General features: G+C 36.2%; 1 pseudogene; it reads left to right on the top strand.

Moving 5' to 3' along the window:
- Nucleotides 1-365: 365 nt before the first annotated feature.
- On the top strand, nucleotides 366-1,987 carry LOC149014738 (polyol transporter 5 pseudogene; annotated as a pseudogene).
- Nucleotides 1,988-6,142: the final 4,155 nt, after the last annotated feature.

Below are 6,142 nucleotides of genomic sequence, written 5' to 3'. Positions count from 1 at the left end.
GAAAAGCTTGAATATTTGCATGTCTTCTCTCTAAGACAAAGATGCTAAGGGTTGACTGTAACTATATTTTATATCTATTAAATTAACTGAGCAGAAGAAAGATAATATATTAAGATGCTATAGCAATATTTCCATGGAATAACTTGAGAAGAGGAGAATTCAAAGATCTGCAATAGAGGGAGTTTTCCAAAGGAAAAAGCTTGCATTTCTTAATTTTCAAATCTCTCTACAAAAAAAGGTATGAAACAAGAATCTGTACCATTCCTTATATCACTCCAAATCAAAATCCATTCATGCATGCATGCATGCATGCAGTATTCTTATTTTTAATATTATTCTTTGTCTTCCTCTGATGAACAGAAACAATGGAAGTAACAGTACCACCGGAGATTCAGCCCAAGGCCAACCCAGGGAAAAACAAATATGCTTTGGCCTGTGCAATCTTAGCATCCATGACTTCAGTTCTCATGGGTTATGGTGAGTCTTTCTTCTAGTTTTAACATTCTTTCTTTCTTGTGGAGGATCGAATATTTACTTGTTTTTGTTATTTTTGTCAGACATTGGTGTGATGAGTGGAGCAGCAGTTTTCCTGCAAAAAGATCTTGTTCTAAACGACACACAACTTGAAATTTTAGTCGGAAGCATCAATCTATTCTCTCTTGCTGGATCAGCCGTAGCTGGAAGAACATCAGATTTGATCGGACGTCGTTACACCATCGTCTTCGCCGCCGTCAACTTCTTCCTTGGAGCTTTGTTCATGGGTGTAGCACCCAATTACCCTTTGCTCATGATAGGAAGATTCATTGCAGGCATTGGAATTGGTTATGCTATCATGATCGCTCCTTGTTATACCGCCGAAGTTGCACCGGCGTCGTGTCGTGGATTCTTAACTTCTTTCCCGGAAGTCTTCGTCAACATCGGAATCTTGCTCGGTTACGTTGCAAACATCGCTTTCAGTGGGCTTGCATTGAATTTGGGTTGGCGTGTAATGCTCGGGGTCGGAGCGATTCCGGCTGTAATGTTAGGGATTGGCGTTCTCGCAATGCCTGAGTCACCGAGGTGGCTCGTTTTGCAGGGTCGACTCGGACAAGCGAGAAAAGTTCTTGAGAAAACGTCCGATTCTAGAGAGGAAGCACTGTTGAGACTCGCCGAGATCAAGAAAGCCGCAGGGATTCCCGAAGAGTGCAACGATGATGTCGTCAAGGTGAACAAGAAGAGCCATGGCGAAGGTGTATGGAAAGACCTAATCCTTCATCCTACACCAGCAGTGCGACGTGTCTTACTCGTAGGGCTTGGAATTCATCTCTTCCAACAAATAACGGGTATTGATGCGGTTGTACTGTACAGCCCAAGAATCTTCGAGAAGGCTGGGATCACAGATAAGAACAAGAAGCTTGGAGCAACGGTAGCCGTTGGATTCCTCAAAACCGTATTCATTTTGGTGGCTACATTTTTCGTTGACAAAATCGGACGGCGAACGTTGGTGCTGACCAGCATGGGTGGTATGGTGGCATCATTGATGTTTCTCGGATTCGGGTTGACAATGGTGGATACCCACCCAAATGAGAAGCTGACATGGGCTATAATAATGTGTACGGTCATGGTGTTCCTTTACGTGATATTCTTCTCTATAGGAATGGGACCCGTTGCATGGGTTTATAGCGCAGAAATATTTCCTCTACGGCTGAGAGCACAAGGGTGCAGCATGGGCGTGGCGGTTAACCGTGCCATGAGTGGCACCATTGGCACGACCTTCTTGTCTCTGACCAACGCCATCACCATCGGTGGTGCTTTCTTCCTCTTTGGAGGGCTGGGTATTATTGCGTGGGTTTTCTTCTATGTGTTCATGCCTGAGACACAAGGGAGGACTCTTGAAGAAATGGATGCTCTCTTTACCAACTTCAGATGGAGAGAATCTCTCTTCAAGGGTGCAAGCAATGAGAGCAAAGAAACTACCTCTAGCAAAGACGTAAAGATGACGGGTTAATTACGAATGCAGATCACCTCCTTGTCGGAGTACTCTCCCACGCTTCTTCACTATAAAATTGGTGTGGGACTTACATCTAAATGAAAAATAATACATTAATAATGAAACCCTAATGGGTCTCATGTAAACCCCACTCAATTTTTTGGTGAAGAAGTGTGGGGAAGTAATTCGAACCTCAGTTATTCTGACAAGTGAAAAATATTGAATTTTTTTTTTTTATGATTACTATTATGTACTTAAATTCCATCAAATTTAATAAAATTGTTCACTTATTTTATTACATGGGATAAAAAAATTTCTTGTCAGGCTGATTATCATTGTAGTGCACCTATATGTGTGTTTGTGAAGAAGCGAGGGGTGCACATATATGTCAAATAACATGCTAAGATTTAAAGTTTGATTTCAAATTTGAAATGTTCAAAATAACTTTGTAATATTTTTGCTTTCTCAGCCAATTATTTGGCATATATGTGCACTATTGTGCACGCCAGAGACCTATGCACACAAGAAGATGTTTTTCCGAGGAGAGGAGAAGACACAAAATGCTCATCAGGGCATGACAAGCCAATTGATGGTACTTAATCTCTGACCTTGACTAAAGTGGAGAAAGGATGCAAGGCTACACTTCAAAGTCATCCCAGCCCAAGGTTTGATAGTTTTCATAAGCGTAAACACAAATAAATTAAGACCACCATTGAATTGTTTGAAAGGTGTTGAATACTCACTGCACATAAGAAGTCTTCAGCACAGAATAAGTTAATCTTATGACATAAGGCTTGATAAATTAATGTATTGGCAAATAGAAAGATTCAAGTGACTTGATAGAATTGTCATCTTTCTTCTATTGAAATATGAGATTTGCTTCATGTTGCGTTCAAGTCTGGCTTTTTCGAGTGGATGGTCAATATATAACTCTTGTTCAGCTAAAAGAAGGTGAGTGTTGATTGACTCTTTGGTGATTTGGTAGTCGTCTTTCAAAGTCATGTAAAATTAAAAAACGTTACTATTCCAGAGTTAAGTTTTCAACTATTTTAGCTGAAAAGCTTAATGAGAGCATTACTATTCAATGTTGTAGGTGAGAGATAGTTATAATTGAATCTAACTTCTTAAGACTGTTAGATCATTCAGATGGTATGGATCTCGATCCTCTACAAACAACATATCACAAAGCGAGTAAACCATTCTGTCCTGTCAATGACTGACGCTAGAAACGACAAGGATGGCTGGACAAGATAACTTTCTGCGAATATGCTGAACAGTTCCTTATCAATGAAGTATAAAATCAGAATCTTAATTCTCATACCTCTCAGATTATATAGAGAATCTGTTTTGATGAAAGTTTCAGAAAAATAGATGCACCAACTCATCAAGACTCTCAGTAATGAAAATGACAAGCAAGGAGTTTCTTACTCTTCAGGCATAAGGAAACTACCAGTCATTTAATATTAGAAACGTGCCATAGCCATTTTGAGCAACAAAGACAAGCTTCAATCGCTTTCCGAACTGGTTTTTCAGTCAAAGTGATTTAGTTATATATGTATGAACACAGAAAACTTTAACAGAAGAAAATTAATAGATGAGATGAGAGATGAGAGATCAATTTAGAACTTTCAAAGCTCGTGCGCCCAACTTTTGAAAAAACTACTTCCATGCATGCCTTAGCTCTTTAAAAGGTAGTTAGGATTTTTTTCATCAAGGCTCAATAAATTTACTTCACCAGACCATATAGTCTATCTGATGAAGTCAGTGTCTGTTCTTTCTTCCTCAGCTGGATTCAAACTTTGAATTGAGAGAGTAGGAAGGATTGCAGTCAAAATGGTTGAAACCAAAATGATTCATTTAACCATAATTATGATTAAGATATCAAAAATTAATTGTTTGTTCTTGTGTGAAAAATTAAATGAAAATTAAAAAAAAAATTGTATATATGAATAAATTTGCATTCCCTTTTTGAGGAAAAATTAACATAGAAACAAGAAAGTGTTGACATAAGCAGATTTTACTTCGGTTCATCGCCATTAATGCGTTGAACCATCAAGCGTTAGTTTCAGCTGTCGGACATGTTGAATTGCTTGATCACAGTGCAATTATGGTGCTGAACCAAACAAAATCTGACATAAGCCATGCACACTCCTTGGCTAAGATATTTCTCAAATTTTATTTATTTGAATACCCTTTAGTTCACTAGCATATTGGAATTAATTATATGATCTAAATATTTTCTCTTAATTAAGATTTAATTACACTAGTGTAAATAAAGAAAAATAATTATCCCACTAATTCTCTTTTCTCCTTTTTCCTGTTTGGGTGGAAATCATTCTCTAAGTCATCACCATCGAAGTTTCAGAACCTGAATATTTTTCAACGATCTTTAACCATCAGAGACTAACTCTTAAGGGAGAAAAAAGAAGGAAGAAAAAACTACGAAAGAGCAGTTGAGAAAAGCAAACAAAAACTAATTAAAGAAAGAAAATGACCTGCATCGACAGTTGCAACTTGCAAGAATTAATTTTCCAAAGTTTTCTATGGTCATGATCTAGTTTCTCTTTCGAAGTCGAATTGGAATGTTGACTTGGAAGGTTGGGTAACCTCACTTATTTGACTTAATAATTCATCACCTAATAATGATGTTTCCTATTTAACTCAAAATGGTGATTAACTCTTTTGGGCTCATTGGAAAATTTTCCTAGCTTTACATGAGGGTAAGACAGTCATTTCAACATGTTCCATATTATAATTATATGTCAAAGCAGCCTGTAGCAGGCATCACTTATTTCACTTAAAATAGTGATCAATAATTTGGATCACTTATTTGACTCAAAATAGTGATCAATAATTCATCATCTAGCAATAGTGCCACGTATTTTGACTTAGAATAGCAATACACAAGACAAGAAATCTATGTAGAATAGAAGACTACAATAAATAAAAAATTTATATAGAATAGAAGATGAGCTTAGATTTCGCTGAATATTGGGGTGTAAATATTATTTAGAAATCAATGCATATAAATAGAAGAATGAGTGATAAAATTTTCACATAAGACGAGATGTTACAAAAAATTACAGAACTACTTAGAAGAAAATATTAGAATTATGTATAATAGAATGTTACAATAAAAATCTACCTAAAATAGAAAATTACAATAAAAGATCTACCTAGAATAAAAGATTGCAATAATTAATTTACACAAAGTGCAAGATAAGACAATAAATCACAATAAGAAAATTACTTATAATGGAAGACTACAATAAAACTCTACCACGAATAGAAGATTACAGTACTTGCTTCTTCTATTGCTAAAAGAGATGCACATCTTTTGAATTTCCTTACCCAATTCAATTTGCAAGGAGAAAGCTCCTACGACCACCTCCAAGGTGAATTGTCGATTTCTGAGAATTAAACTCTAAAAATGCTAATTTCTAGCTAGGACAAAATGAAATAAGGGATTTCAGGGTCGAATAAAGTGAAGGGTTTCATTTTGTTGAACGTAAAAGTAAGAAGTCGTATTTACAACTAAATCCTAGCCAATTGGTTTTACGTAGTCAGATCTTTTTTTTCTAAGTACGTGGCAAAATCTTAATCGCTAGTTGCAACCTCCAACCGCAATAGCAAATAAAAATTCATCGAACAATAGTACTCATTGGATTTTTGTTCGTGCCTACATAGATATCCTCCACACAAGCCTTATTTTACGACAGCTGCTAGGTTTTTCATCAAACTGTGCAAATAAGTTAGGTATAGTTTTAAGTTTTAAAATTCTTTATAATTTACAATAACACATCCTTTATTTAAAGTAAATTTGCAAACGAAGGCCCGATAATCTCAAAACGATTCAGATAATCTAAACCCTAGCGAAACAATCTTCTCTCTTCCACTGCGAGTGACCTAGTCCATCTTCTCTCTGGCTGTTGTTCTCTTTTGAATTATTTATCCTAAATTCTAACTGTTGGATTTTCCAACTCCAAATGTCATTCATTCAAAGCCTGCATGCATGCAGGTGCAAACAGACGTACGTACTCTGCATATAAGAAGTACTTACAAAAAAATTGTATACTTCTATTAATATATGAGATTTGCTTCATCATCAATCAAGTAATGAATTATAATCTCAATTCTCCTACCTCTCGGATTATAAAGAGAATCACCAATTTA

Source organism: Hakea prostrata, chromosome 5 (assembly GCF_041222555.1).
Source record: "Hakea prostrata isolate BN-2017 chromosome 5, UWA_Hpros_2, whole genome shotgun sequence".
Taxonomy (NCBI): domain Eukaryota; kingdom Viridiplantae; phylum Streptophyta; class Magnoliopsida; order Proteales; family Proteaceae; genus Hakea; species Hakea prostrata.
Note: the sequence above shows the minus strand (reverse complement) of the source record. Positions and strands in the feature narration are given on the sequence as shown.